We start from the raw sequence: 15,655 nt of genomic DNA, 5'->3' as shown, positions 1-15,655 counted from the left end.
GTCCTACGCTAAACAGCTGGAGACAAAGGCCAATTCTTCTGTTCAAAGAAGTCGTCTCCTAACGCGCTGACAGAGAGAACATCCCTGCAGTGTGTCGAGCAAGGATGCTGCTCCTTTTCCCTTTACGAGGAGACAGCTGGCAGGAGGAGGCTGACCCTGACAGGCCATGCTGTCCGGGCTGCTCCCACTCCAGGAGCCGCCTGTCTGCGCAGATCTGCCAGCCGCGCTTGGCAGTGCAGCTGCATCCGACAGCAGAGGGAGCTCCGGGAAAGGAAGAGGAGCAGGCTAAGCCCGGCAGGAGCAGCCCCGGGAAGGAGGGAGACCGGCAGGGCTTGAGCAGAGATAACTGCAGACGGCTTTGCTGCACTAGGTAAGGAGCTTTTAACAGCATAAAGGGATGAGGGGGAACGGGGCCTGAGAGAGGGAGTAGTTGGAAAGCCGCCACCATGGAAACGAAATGCCAGAAAATCTGTAGGTACAAGAAGACGAAGGAGACACGAAAAAGAAGTGTCTGGGTGCTCTTTCTCTTGTAAGATTTAAGACTTAGGCTAACTTCAGGGTATCTGGTGCTAAATAGCTGTTAGGAGGAGGAGCGTATCTTAGTTACTTGGAGAGTGTTTTCAGTGTATCTAAATGCTAAAAAGGTCTGGCTCCATTTTTTTCCCGAGGAGAATGCCCCGTGTTGAACACAGTTCTCAAGTCGAATTAATTTCAGAAAGTTTCAGTGACATTTTGAGAAACTCTAGTGCCATGAATTCACACCAGCATCAAAGCAAAGCATTGAATATGCCTTTGTGGCAGTGTAAATGCACCCGTTGGAAGTCGATGGCCATTTCTGTCACATTGGGGATGACGGCAATACCAACCAGCCACATCACAGCCCCTACAAAGCCAGAGTGTGGATATGATTCTCTAGCCACAGAATCTGAGCAAGAAAATAAATATTCTGGTCTTCTCATCCCTTGTTCCCCGTGGTCCTGGGTGCAGCACAAGAATGGGCATGATTCATTCTACAGTCTCCGGGCAACCCAGGGGAAAACTGCCTGCTAATTTCAGTTTTTGATGTCAGAACGTATAATTAACCTGACAAAGCAAAATGTTATTTTGGGTTAAGGCGTGATCAGACCTTCCTTCTCCCTCTACCTATTTCCAAATGGTGATAAAAAAACCTGAAGGTATTTGAGGCTGGGGGAGATATATGTTTTGTGGTGGCTATACAATTTTGGCAGTGTCCTGTAATACATAAAAATATTACCGGTGCTTTCCCCAATTAATTTGTATTCAAGGTAAACACAGAGAAACAGAATGATTTGGACATCACAGTAACCTTCTTCCCTGTCACTGCACGTGTCCAATACTCTTCCCTTATATAAGTCTTTGGAAGAGGAGATGAGGCAGGTTTTAAATAAGTGTGCTGACTGCCACAGTGGCTGTGGATAGGAATCACAGGAATACTTGGAATCTTTAAGGTGTGTAATGTTAGAGTGGATAGTGTGATGCTAGATTGACAGTGGATATTTAATTGTAGAAGCTTTAGCAACTGGAATACTTTGGTTTACTGTCATTGTATTTGGAAAAGTATCAAGAAGAGGATTTCAGAGGTGAAGTTATATCATGTTGTTGTTATGTTTTCCCTTGGGTAGAATCTCTAGAATGGAGCGATTGATTTTGTTTGATCTATAATTTGTACACATAACTAGCAGAATATGCTGCAGTTAATGTGAAAAGATTAATATAATTTCAAGCAAAATCAACTTCTTTTAGTGCTGTGCTGGCAAGCCCGGGTTCTGTAGGCTCCAAGGCACAAAAAAAAGCAGCCCTTTTGCAGTTCTTGAGGTGAGAAAAGAGCTCCAAGTCCCTCTGGGTCCCTGATTAAGGAGCTCCATTTTAAAATAAGAGTTCTATGCTCTTCTTCTACAGAGTGAATGGTGGTTTCTTTGCTCCATGGCAAAACAGGAGGGCAAGAGAGAAGATTCAGCATGTAAGAAATTAATAATATATTATTCCCTTATCCCTTTTTTTCTGCTGTTTTTGCCTAGTCTTCCTCAACTTTTGGTGGAGTTTTTCTATGATCTAGCTGGGTGAGTCCTTAATCTTCGGCCATTTGAATGACTGGAGATCAGTCATTTGCAGGCTCTGAGCATTTTGGTCCCACGTACGTTCCTTCTTTTTCCTCCTGCTGCTCAGAAATCTTTGTCCAGCTGTGCACCTCATTACGCCCTTGTGGCTAGGCTATTTTAAGAAAACTTCTTCTAAAGGAGTAACAAAATCAGCAGGCTCTAAGTATTGTACCTGTGTGATTGGGAAGTAAAGGTTAAGTGCTAGCACAGGTATAGCTCAGCACTCTGAAGATAACTGTTTTGCCATTTCTTTAAAGACCACCATTGTCCTAGATCCAGGTAGGGCACTTAGGGTTTGTGTCAAGCCATTTGCACATGGAGCCACAGCCATTTCACTGAGAAAACCACTTGAGATCTGAAGGGGGAAGAATAGCTTTCAGGCATGATTTGAAGAAAGAAATAACAGACTGATATGTCCCAGGTGGAGGCAGGGAAATTGTTCTGGTGAGCAGGGCTGGACAAACTGACAGCTGAAAGCTTCTTTTGGTCTTACCCTGCTAATTCTGATTATGACAGGTTTTTAATTTTTATTTCCTATTCAGTCTTCATGCTTTTTTAGTGTTTGTGGAAACCATGATGAGCAAAAGAGGTAGAGATAACAGAAGTAGTAAAGTGCAAAATTAGGAAAATAGGAAGAGCTAAGTAGATTAAGTGGACTAACACAAACTAACCCCCCCCTCCCAGCCCACTGGCTCTAAAGATCTGAAGGTACTCAACACCTCAGTGGTGGTTCTTACCTGGTGCACTACTGAGCTGGGATCTGAGTATGAAGATGCTGTGTTAGCAGGCACTACATTTGACTGACACAGGCTCTATTTGGGTTGATCAAGCAATGCACAATCTTATTCCCGCTTCTGCCAAATTAAAGTCCTGCTCAGGCAAGCTGCAGGGGTGAAGGGCAGGTTTGCCTGCAGCACAGCTTCCTGCCTTCCTGCCGTGCCTCCCTTCCATCTCATATGATGCTGTGTGTTTTGTGAATTTATAGTCCTTTATTGATAAGTACAGAATGAAACAGATTTGCCATCTGTTGATATATCCACTGGATGAAATGTGAGAACTCGTGAAAACTAGGTCTTCTGTGTAATCAGAAGCAGCCAGCATGTGTTGTTCCTTTGGTGAGCTGCAGCGTGATGACACGTGCTGCTTACAACGAACATCATCACGGCTGCTGCTCTCGTTTAAAAATACAAAGGTACTTGCTAAGAATAAGGCCTCATCCCCCAAATCTCTGTTCCGTGTTCAGACAGGCATATTGCACATTGGTGACTGCATTTGTATCATCACAAATTAAATAGAACTCGTGAGCACACTGTGGAGTTCTGGACATAATTAAAAGGGGGAAGAAACTCCTGTTTATCTAAAACAGCCAAACAGCCATTCTGATGATGATTAAGATATAGAGACCCCTTCTCTTTTCAGCACAAAGACAAGGTAAGGAGTGACTTTTTTCCAGCCAGGAAGTTCAGAAGCTGGGAGAGTCCCAGCTCTGGAGCAGAACACGCTGGCTCACAAGGCCTCCAAAGGTCACTGTGCTTGTAACACAGAGGCTGCTGTGCCAGACGTTTGAAAATAAGCATAACAGCGAAGTGTCTTCAGGAAAAGTGATAACACAGCATGGTAGGGACAAAGTTTTGCAATGCTTTTTATAGTAGAAAAACATGCTTTTTTGCTTCAGCATCTTTATTAGTAAAATGGTAGTTAAAGGAGGATTGTCTGACATAACTTAGTTGGACTTTTGAAAGCTTTGACATTGTATCCTGGTCATGGGGCAGACTGAGCTGCAGCAGTCTTGCAGTGCAGCATCACAGCCCTCAGGTGACAGGCTTTCTTCTCCTCTCTGGAAGAGCAGAAGCCCTGAACCCCTCACCCCATGGTTGACTCTCCATGCAACAGGCTCTCCACAGCCAGCTGTGGGCAAACGCAAAGGCAGCCCTTGCCAGCATCATCTGACTGCAGGGCAATGAAACAGCTGCCAGCACATTGCCTAATTTTGCCTGGAAAGTCAGCCTCAGTGCTGCTGTGGCAGGGTGCGTAGTGCAGAGGGGGCACTAATGGGTGGGTGAGTGGATGGGAAGTGGCAGATCGGGGCTGACAAGTCTGACTGCAGCCCCAACCCCATCTCCCTGCCTATGTCCTAGATGAACACCACAGGTTGAACTGTTCAGCACTTAGAAACCCTTTTCTTGAGAACAGGTGGCCAGTAGCCAAGTGAAATGACTCATGCATCCTCCTCCTCATTTAAACTGGAGTCTTCCCCTTCAAGCTTTGCCCATTGCATGAAGCCAAATTGCCCTGTTTCTGGAGAGGGGAAAGCCGGTTCCCTGACTGTCTCTCTCTTCTATGTAGCCATCCACACTTCTTCCCAAGTAACTACCTCATTTACTTCTTAATCATAGAATCATAGAATAGTTTGGGTTGGAAGGGACCTTTAAAGGTCATCTTGTCCAATCTACAATATTAAGATTCCCCTTCATCTTAAATTTGCTTGGGAGAAAAATTTATCAGCCCACTTGAAGCCAGGACTGAAATACTTCCTGGTATGGAATTTCCGCACTGTTTTCCGAGAAACCGCTGGCACTCTCTATTTTTGGCACTATCTCTTCCTTATGTTCACCTTCTGCTGGTGTCCCTTTTACACCTGGCTCCCTTGGACTGAACTTGGACACCTACTGGACAATGTCAAGCAGGCATATCTGAGATGCAAAGGACAGCTGTTTGAGTGAAAAAGGAAAGAACTGGAAATCATGTCAGAATAAATTATCAGCTTTCAGCCTGGCTAAAGCCGTAACTCTGCTGGAGGGCTGATTTTTCTGAAATTTTTTAATTATATGCAAATGGGGACAATAATAAGGTTGAAAAATATGACATATTTGGCTAGTCAAGGTTATGGAATTTGAAAAATTGAAACTAAAATGCAGTTGTAAAAACAAACAGGATTAATTTATCCTGTGAGGCATATGGCTGCATTGCTGTTGCTTCTTAATGTAATTACTAATTCAGTCCTCTGAGCCATAGATCAAAATAACAATATTAGTTTATTTTAATTGTAAAGGGCCAACATCAAAACCGTGCAAGCAGAAAGAAGCCATTTCCCCCCCACTGCCTCTGTTTTTCTGGCATCTCTTTTATCACATGAAGTAACTTGGAGCTGGCTGATTTGTACTTCTGCTGAAACAACCCTATAGACTATAGCAGGATAACAGAACAGCTGGGATGTATATTTGTCCCAAGTGGAGTTCTTTCAGGTTTTTAACTCCCCTCCTCTCTCTTCCGTCCCACCTCAGCATGTCTGAGGTGATCAGAGCCAGAAACAGCAATCGAGAAAGAGCTGCCCAAAAGCGCTCAGGCTTGAGCCCGGAGAAGACCAAACCCGAGACAGTGGGAGAGGTCTTTGCTAGAGAAGTTTGAAAGGGAGGAATGTAAAGAGTTTTAAATTAAAACTCCTTTGCATTACCTTTAAATACATATCAAAACAAGTAAAAAAGAAACCAAAACAAACAAGTAACCCAGCATATGTTCTGTAGGAGGTAAGTTCTTCACACTTGTGTTTGCCCAGTCAGAAAGGGAATCTTAATTGGATCTGTATCTGCCCAGTTCCAGGTGTCTTCTCTCTCAACTCCCCAGAGTTATTTGTTTGTTTTGCTGGTGTGCCTCAGCTTGGCAAAGTGTCTTGATTGCTAAGTGAATGTAGATTCAGCCAGCTCTGACCAGCTCTGGCATCTGAAAAAATCCTTTTTCTTCCGCTTGAATTTCTCTGCCAGCTGCCTTTGAGTCAGGATTTCCCAGCCAGCAGCTCTTGTTATTATCTGTTTTCACTTGCCTTGATGTTTACCAGATTGGACTGCTTTTATCTCTGTAAACCCTCCCTCACTGTGGAGCCCCAGGATTACACACCCTATGTGGCTTGGCCACTGGGTCAGAGCAGAAGTAAATAAATAGATAATAAATTCACCTTATTGAAGAAACAGTGAGGTCTAAAATGCTGGCCAAAAATAACGTAAGTGATGATGATCTCAGGGAAGAAAATAACCAAAAGGCCAAATGAAGATATTAAAAATCAAAGCTGAAAATAATTGACAGCTCATTAGACTAAATTTGAGCTCTGCTAAAATTCTTCACCAGATGAAAACTCTGGTATGAAAATAGTGCTGAACAGCTGAGAGCAGGACAAGCTGGCCTGATTTTCTCTGGTCTCAGAAGTGAATTGCTGCTAAGAAGTGCTTTTATTTGTAACCTTAGATACATCTAACAGTCATTTAGACTGGAAGGTCTGATTAAAAATGCATCTAAAATTATAAAGAGGAGATTCTCAATCTTTAAAGGGCCATAAAACTATTCTGAACAAGCACCAAAGGATCAGTTCTCATCTCCTCCAGTTCCTAGAAATCATGGTAAGGAAATAAAATTTGGAAAAGACGAGTTTTAGTGTTTTTTTTTTTTTTAATTCCATTCTTGGTCAAGACCAGTGTAGTTTCGAACATAATAGATTACATCCAGTTCTAGTTAAAAAGACATGCAGGTCTGGTCAGTTGTCGGGTCAGTGTTCCACAAGTACTTCAGGATATCGGTGGGTTTTTTTCAGTTAAAGGAGGAAAAAAGTTTCTAATGGATTTTGAGGTGAGGATCAGGGTCAGTTCGGCTTCTTCCTCAGCCCGCTGTGTTCAGCCTCTGGAGCCGCCGGGGAGGAATCCGTCCCTGCAGTCCCAGCGGTGCCGCCCCCCGCCCGGGCTAACACCGCCTTCGACTTTCTGGTTCCCTCAAGGGCTCAAGGCAGACACAAGAAAATTAACTTTTTTCTCCCCCCAGGTAATATTTTAGTAATTAAACCACGCAATTTCAACTTGTCGCTCTTTTATTCACCTCACGCACTAGGTTTCATTTACCTGCACAACGAAAACAAACGCCTGGCTTTGCCACCAGGCGTTTTCGCTCCCGTTGCGCCCCGCGGACACCTCCCGGCGTCCCCGCACGGGGACTCGCCCCCGGCTCGCCCCGTCCCTGGGGGCGCGGGGCCCGCGGCCACCTGAGCGCGGCGGCTGCGCGGGGGGCGAGGGGCGGGCGGGGCCGGCCCGGCCCGGCCCTCACATGCGCGGCGCCGCGGGAGCCATTGGCCGCCGCTCGCCCGCCCGGCCCCGCCGCCGCCGGCAGCCGGTGCTGTCCGCTCGCCGAGCCATGCGGGTGCGCGTTGCAGGGCGCTGGTAGGAGCTGCCCGGAGCCCAGCCCGCCCCGCCGCCCCCTGCTCTGCCCGCCCGCCGCCGCCCGCATGGCAGCGCCGCGGCAGTGACCGCGCGGAGAAGGTCTGCGCGCCCGCCGTGCGCACGGCTCGGCTCGGCCGGGCGGCTCTCGGGGTCCGCAGCCCGCGGAGCCTTCCCTGAGGTGAGGCGGGCGCGGGGGGCGGGCGGGCAGGCGGCGGAGGGGCCGCGGGGAGGGGGCGGCATCGGCAGCCGCACCGCTCCCTCCCCGCGCTTTCCGTCACGCTTCTCTTTTCCTTTTTTCCTTTTTTTTTTTTTTTTCCCTGCGTGCAGACCGGCCTGGGCTGGTTCGCTGGTGTTGCTGCCAGCGCCGGTGTAGCTCAGGGGCGCAGCTGCCGGTGGGACGCCGAGGGGCGGCTGCGGCTCGTCGCGGTGCTTCCCGCGGGATGCGCATCCACGCAGGACGTGCCCGCATGTGCGGGGGGCGAGTGGCGACAGCGGGGCCGGCCCGGCTGCGGGTCGGGGAGTACAGCGTGCTGCTGGGGAACGTGGCTGGAACAGCGAGCCCCTTTCGAGACCATTGGGGTGGGATCCGACCCGTGTGGGGGCCGCCAGCTGTGCGGCTTTTGTGTGGGGTCAGCTGTGCTTGGTGTTGCAGCACACGCAGATTAAACGGCCCAAGCCAGTCAATAAAGCACATCTTCAGGACAAAACCAGCCCTTGTCAGATAGCCATCTCTGTTTCGTCGAGGCGCGTCTCCTCCCTTCCCCCTGCTCCCCAGTACGTGGCAATACCGACTCCTGCTCCTTTAGGATCCCCGAGCCTGGCACAACAGCTCCTGTCTTGCAGCCTCCATTTCTCCCCCGTCCCCGTTACAAGTGCTGCCAGTGCTCCTAAACAAATACGAATTCAGGCGCAGAAGGCTTGTGACTTGCCCAGCATCCTTTAGGGAAGCTGGTCTGCGGTCACTGGGGGGATGCAGGCTCTACGTGTACTGTACGCCAGCAGCCCGTGGCAGTTTCTCATCTGGACGCTCCCAGTGTGTAAGAGCCATGAGGTAGGTTACTCAGACTTGAAAATGGAGGACGGTAGTGGTAACCAGCCTGTTGTTTGGTGGAATAAGTCTTAGCAGTACTTCCTGTAATGGTGGTGCTGAAAGTGATGTTTACTTGACTTAGCTGCTGGTGCAGAGAGCACTTTGGGGTACCTGCTACTTTTAAGTCAGTTACAGCTTTACAAAACCCCCAAAACTAGAGAAGCATATTGGTTTTTTTCAGCATTATGTCTGTCAGCCATGATAGGAAAGGATCATCTTTTCTGCCTCTAAAACTGAAGGTGGGGAATGGCTGTGCCCTCTTGTTCGTGAGAGAGGGCTTAATTTGCAGAAACAATGCTGAGATTTTAAACCCACAGCTCTGAGCTATCAAAAAAGCACTCTCTTCCCAGATGGTGTAGCTAAGTACCTTTCTCTGTGTTGGTTTATTTTCTTCCTTTTTTATTTCTGTTTTGTTTTGTTTGTTGTTTTTATTGGTGGTAGTGATTTTTTTTCCTCTCCCCTCTTCCTGCAGGCAAAGGAAACCCCCTTTCTTCAAACTTAGGGTAAAGATTGGTATTACAGAAGGTTAGTGTTGTGTTATTGGCTCTTGATTGTCAAATTAATTCACCAAGTCTTACTCAGAGGCCAGGATCCTATTCATTCTTTGTGCCTTACAAGTGCCCTATAAGCCTTTTATTGTTAGTTGAAACTGATTTATGAGGTCTTGACCCAGGAATATGCTACCATGGCTATATTTTCTTTACTATATACAATTTTCTCCTGTGTCTCTAGGCAAGGATTGCATTTATAGCAAACTCATACTTCTTATAGTAAACCTGTATCTTGCCTAGTGTGAAAAAACACTTGTCTGTTTTTTGCTGTGTGTTGCACATAACAGCAGGGAATAATAAATAGATGCTGTTATTTGCAATTGTGATTACTTTGATGCAAAGATTCAAAGTTTACGATGGCTAGGTGAGATAATGTGAGGAGAGGAGCAGCATTAAGCTGTCATTTGTTTTGTAAGATCCAGGTATGCACAATAGATATCCATCCCAGTCCTGACATCCTTGAGGGGACAGTAATCTGTCCAGTGTGTTCAGACCTGGAGAAAGAATTCTAAAGCAGCAGTACCAGCAACGGAGAAAGTCTGCACGCTGCCGTCACAGGAAGGTAATTATTAATAGGACCCAACCTGTATATTAACAATGCAAAGAGAGTGAAAGCACTCGGGAAAGATTAACTAGTGTACCTTGCACTGACGCATAGCTATACACATGAAATATCATTCTTGTAATCCAGTTTTTTCTTAGCCCTGTGTGCCTGTTGCCTCAGACAAGCCTAGCAATACGTAAGTGGTGCTACAGGGGTATGACAACTGTGCCTCCTATGTATGGACACTTTTCATGACTGCAAGCTTGGATAGGGAAGAAGCGCTTGCAGCTGTGTGTGTTGTGGCTTGGTGCAGTTTGTTAGAAGTGACTGTATTGAAATTTCCTACATTGAAGTTGGTTCTTTTAAATTCTCTAGGTCTTCGCATTCCTTCTGTGTATTGAGGTCCCATTCAAAGTCTGCTAAAGCCAGTGGGAGTAAGTGGCTTTTGAATCAGGCCCTGTATGACTGCCTGAGTTTCTTTCCCCCGGTGTGTTTTCTTATAGCACCAGCTGCTGTGTCAGGTCCTGCTTTTGTGGTGTACTTGTGAGTTGGCTTGGGATGCCTTACCGGCAGAGTGCTGACTCAGCACATCAGCCCAGGGTCTCCCTTTGCACCTCTAAGAGCTAGAGAAGTGTTTTGATACAGGTACATGGATACTGTGGTCACTGAGGATGAATTTGTGTTCTGAGGCTTAAAGCATTTTATCAGTGTGTAGCTGTTCACGGCTGTTTTGCTGAGAAGTAGCTTGAGTCACAAATGGAGGAACATGATAGAACTCAGTAAACAAGTTTCTCAGCTGAGTGGAAAAAAAAAGGGAGTTTCAGAGTTAGTATTTTACAAAATAATGAACTCTGAAGGTTTTTAATTTCCTTTCAAAAAAGCAGTCTTTATCTTCCAATTAATTCATAAAGTTGCTGTAGATCCCTAAATATTCATAAAACACAATTAACAGTATTTATGTTATACTGAAATGTTACATATGTAACATAAAGTGTAAAGAACAAAACATTTCAGTTTCTGCTGCTTAAATTTCTCCATTTCTTGCTAGCATTGAAATGAGGCTGCACAGTTCTCCTTTTGTTTTCTTTTTTTTTCTTTTTGTTTTATTTATTAATTTACGTCTCTTGGTGGTGGGAAGATTATATCCTAGCCAACATAAAAATAAAAAGCTATTGATGATTTAAGAAACACGGGAATATTTTTCCGCAGAAACCTTACATTTATATAAAGACTTGTCTGTGCTTTTGCATAACTGACATTTTAAACATTTTTTTTTTCATAACGAGCAGTGAAAAGTCTGTGGACTTCACCATGCAGAGACTTATGTCCATGCTTAATTTTTCACATATGTATAGTTTCATGGGTACACACACATGCATAAGGTTGCAGTAAAGTTGTTTGATCTTGAAAGTGTTTATTGTTGGCCGTGATGTTGAGGTGCTGTGGGCCTACACAGGGCTGAGATATGAAGAAGGTTGTTTGTGAAATACAGTTTTCTAGCAGTTAGCAGCATTATATTTTGTAGAAGAGATTGTAATTAGTATTTCAAAGTTATTCTGTACCTCTCACCTTGAGAACACTTTGAGCTATGTTTTTTAAAAGTTTGACTTGCTTGCATTGGGGATGGGTTTGGCTCAAGATCTTTTGGTCTGAGCGAATTGAATGCAATTTTCTTTTAACTGTATAATAAAGAATAGGTACTGATTGCTTGCCAAATGATTTTTCCCCTCAGAGATTCCAAACAAATTTAGGACATAACAAAGCCAGTATTTCTAGTGTTTAACTTCTTGAGAATCATCTTGGGTTTGGCATGTTAAAAAGAAAAGTGCGTCACAAGTCAAGTTGGCACTCACTAATACCATCAGTAGTACTAATTTCCACATTGTTAATTTGAACTGACACTGCTTCAATCTTTCTCTCACCGCAAATTTATTTAATTAAAAGAATTGAAGCTCTTTTCACTTATTTCTATGTTGCTTTCAGTTGTATTTTTCCAGTCTTGCAAGAACAGGTTCCTCTCCTCCTTCAGGAGATGGATAGGAAGAGAAGCTAAAAGACATTCATGTAGCAGCTGCCAGAGTGTTCAGGGAGATATCTTTGGAAGGAGAAAGTTTGTTTTCTTGGAATCAAGCCAGCAAAATGCCACTTTTGCCCAACACTTGGAAGAAAGCAGTAGCATGGGAAGAAAGTATGGCTGCACCAAGGAGTCATTTGTTGGAACCATTTAAGAAGAAACACCTTCATTTTTCTTCTTCCTCTTCAAGTATAAGTCAGGATACACAAACACATTGTTCATGTAGCCTCAAAACTAATTTTCCTTCTTTCCCCTTGAGCTCTTTCCTCGGAAGTGATTTGTCCTGAGATTGAAGTAGCTGTGATATTCAAGACTTGAAAAGCAATTGTGGTGTAAAATACAGCCACCCTTAGAGGCAGAGGAAAGATAGTTGTTGCTGAGATTTTTTCTTTTCAGAGAGTCTTTTTTAGTTGAAGGTAACTCGGATTAAGAAGCAGAAAAAAATAACCCGGCTGAAAGCATGTGGCAGTCAGTAGTGGGTGAGGATAGTATTTGCCTTTATTCATCGTGGTCTTCCATTTTGTATTGTGTGATCAATAGAAGAAGAAATTATCTGATTCTTGTGATCTGCCTTGCTTCTTGTTAGTGTTAAAAAAAACCCACCCTCTGTGTATATGGTCTTTTTGTCAAAAGTTAGTCATCTCAGGTGTTCTGTCTTATGAAGGTCTCCTTTGAAGAACAGAAAGTTGCAATGGAAGATTTCTCAGACCCAAGGGGTGGGCATAACAGATCATCAGATGCTGTTGTTACCTTTTTCCAATCAAATATCTCTTAAAACTGTTTGCTGTGCATATAAATGTGAAAAAAAAAAATTGCACAATTCCCTAACTGGAGTTTTAAAATCTCTCTGTTCACTTGCTCAGGATTTTTCTGTCTAAGTCACATCTCCTGATGATTTCCACTGAATGATTAGACCATGGATGAGGCCGACTAAATACAGATGTCTGTTGCTTTATTAGATGTCTCACCTGTGACACTCACGTGGAGCTTATAAATACAATGAGACCATCTACTGGAGACCAGTGATACTCTGGATGAACCCTGTCCCTGGATTCATTATGTAAAGATACACAGAGAAAGGAGAAAGCCAAACATGAAGGCTCTTTGTAGCCCTTGTGATAAAGCAGGCTCCTACCTGTCCCCATGTAACCTGATGGCTACAAAGCCTCAGCCAAGATGTAGGGTTGTCTTTTTTTCCTCCTTTGAACTTCATTCTTTACAAGTCAGCACTGAGACAAGTTTCCCTATAAAAGGTATTCCTGATTGCCCTCGAGTCCTACAGAAGCCAGGGCTGCCACACCTCTAGTGTTTTCAGGTCTGGCCAATGCCACAGGTACCAACATGATTGCTAGAAACAATGGGGGTTTTTATGTGGACTTTGTTTGAAGCACTTTACTCTTGCTGTTGTGATTTTTCCAACCTGGGATTATAGCTCTAAGAAGACAATTGTGTATGCGTATATGAATATGAGTTTGAATATTTGTTCTTCAGCTGTTGCAGGATAGGAAGGAAAGGAAACTTACACCCTTTCAGCCGGTGTGACAAGTCGTATAAAAAACACTGATGCCTGCAATTACTCTAGTGCAGGCTTGCTGAAGCTGTGTGTGCTAGAGATGGATATATATTGATATGTGCACATAGAAAGTTGATTTTGTCATATTTTGTCAATAAAATGTATGGTTTGTTGTTTGTCTCAAATACACTGATTAAATAACCAAGCTTATACAACACTGATTTGTTAATCATTTAAAATGACCTTTCAGTTCAAAAGTTTCTTCTGCTAATATTAATATTTTATACAGAAGTGTTATGTAATAGACATTTTGTTGCCTTTGCAGTCCTGCACAGAGGAACACATTGTTAAGCTGATGTCATTTGGATTGTTCAGTATAAATTTGTTCACTAAACCAATGCAAATGTCAGTGAATAATTAAAAAAGAAGTCCATATTGAATATTTGTAAATGGTAGTTTGTGTACAGATCATGGAAAGGGAGGGTAGGAATTACTTTGGTGTGACAGTGTTTGCATTGAAACTTGAGTGAGAAGTGTTAGAGGTAGTGCAGTAGCTTGCTTTGTTTCCAAGCACCACTATGGTTACACACTTTCCACATGCATTAGCAATTGCCTTCATCAAAGATGCTCAGAGGAACCAGACTTCACGGTTAATCTGACTGGTGTTTAAAAATACAAACTGAGAAGTCTACGTACAGGGTTCCTCTCAATGGCTGCCATCCAGAAACTTTTATGTACTTGCTTTCTGACTAATTAAATTAAGAAATAAAGCCTAATGCACCTAGCTTAGAAGAGGAACTAACAAAAGGGAAATGAAACTTTGCACTTGAGTTTTTAAAGTAATGTTTGCCATTTTATAACCCTTAGTAAATTTCTTCACAGTTTTACCTCCTTGGCAAGGGAAGACCGACTTGATAGTTCTGCTCCTCTCCTTTCCTATCCTGACAACAAATCTGTAGGCTCTGCAAAAAAGGAAGTAGAGGAGTGCGGAGACGTAAATGCTTGTTGGTGCTGCAGAAAATGTGAGTTTAATCAGTGCTGGAGTTCCAATGGAAAGTAGATAAGAAAGTATCTAACAGAAGAATAATAGAGGAAAAGTGGCTCTTGGAAAAGGGAGTGGACTGAGTGAGAGACAAAATAGTATAAATAATAAATCAGGAAGATGAAAAATACACTGGTTTGGACAAGATTCTATTTCCAGTGTTTAAAATCTGTGTTTACACTATGTTTATTTTTAATGTAAGTTGATTTAGGATGTACCTAGATTTAAAGGTGAATTTAAGAGTGTCTTTATTGTCATTGGTCAGTTTAACCCAACCAGATTTTAAAGAAAGAAACACTAGGGCCAGAGTTACAGGAGAACAAAGATAGTAAAGCCTGAAAATAAAAACATGAGAGGCATGCAAAAATACAAAAGAAAATAGTAACAGTGTGGCAAAGAAAAGGAGATAATAAAATTTTTGAGGTAAGTGTGAGAAAATATAAAAATCATAAAGCATGAGGTTCTGTATGCTGTTCTGCATGTGGAACGTGTATGAACTCTGTTTGTTTGACTGAGAGTGTCTCATCCTAGAAACGCCGCTTTCGTGCTCAGAGTGGAATGGCCAGGTTCTCCCAGTTTGCACTCAGTTTGAAAGCCCGTTGCAAAATAATGCAGACCCCTGTGTTCATTACAGCAAATGTGATGGGTACCTAAAGCTTATGGGTTGAATTGGTATAAGCCTGGTTTTGACTTTCGGTGCATGATTTGTATTGTAAAATTGTGGTCTGTCCATGTGACAGTGGCCCGGAGCAGCCTGGGCACAACCAGTGTGCAGCTGGTCAGTGCAAGGAGCAGAGTGCTGCTCCTCTGCTCTTTTGTGAATGAAGAGAGGATGACGGCCTTCTACACTCTGATAGCTGCTGATTTCTGTCACCTCATCCGTGTTAAGACCTCTTCAGTGTCTGATTATTTACCTGCCTGCTGTCTGAACTTGTAAGATCTTAGATCTGGCTTGCTATCTGCTAAAGAATGTAATACCAGAGCTACCAGCAGCAGCCCCTTCTCTTATTGCCTGTGGGTCAAACACCAAGTTACGTGTAGAAGTTTTGCTTCCTTGACCAGCAAGGTTTGATTTGTTGATGTCTTGGTTATATTCCTGCCTTCTGCAGCAGAAGAGAGGAAGCAGGGAGAAGTTTGCACACAGCTCCTGAAGAGGAGGTGGCTACAAAGAGAAGGAAAGAATTACGGGGAGCTCCTGAAATAGAGGGGGTGTTGGGTGTCATGTGAAAAGCTGCAGTGAGGCCGTAGAGTGGGCAATGAACTCGGAAGATCCTGTAGGCTCCTCTGGAGTAGGAGCAATGCCTAAGGTGCTTTCCAAAGGGACTGTAGTTTCAAGACCAGCTGGAGCAAATTTGAGCTTGTGCTACTGTTGAAAGTGGAAGTTCAGCTTTGGGCAAGACACCTCTCGCAGGCACACACCAGGGGAGAGAGTGAGAGTGTTAAGTACCACCAGGGTGGCCACAGATCAGCTTCAGCTGACTGCAAAACTTCACTCAGAGATAGCAACAAAATCTGACATTTAT

General features: G+C 44.0%; 1 protein-coding gene across 3 annotated transcripts in view; it reads left to right on the top strand.

Moving 5' to 3' along the window:
* Window positions 1-272: 272 nt before the first annotated feature.
* The window catches only part of LRRC8D (leucine rich repeat containing 8 VRAC subunit D), a 58,761-nt gene continuing 43,378 nt past the window's right edge, over window positions 273-15,655 (top strand). Inside the window, exon 1 of one of the 3 annotated variants that reach the window (XM_064664780.1) lies at window positions 273-370. The gene's annotated coding sequence lies outside the window, so the exon portion shown is untranslated. Of the gene's footprint in view, window positions 371-7,242; window positions 7,497-15,655 lie in introns of those variants that run through there. The other 2 variants (XM_064664781.1, XM_064664779.1) reach the window with 2 other exon arrangements.

This window comes from Pseudopipra pipra, chromosome 9 (assembly GCF_036250125.1).
Source record: "Pseudopipra pipra isolate bDixPip1 chromosome 9, bDixPip1.hap1, whole genome shotgun sequence".
Classification (NCBI taxonomy): domain Eukaryota; kingdom Metazoa; phylum Chordata; class Aves; order Passeriformes; family Pipridae; genus Pseudopipra; species Pseudopipra pipra.
This window is presented reverse-complemented; position numbering and strand designations above follow the sequence as displayed.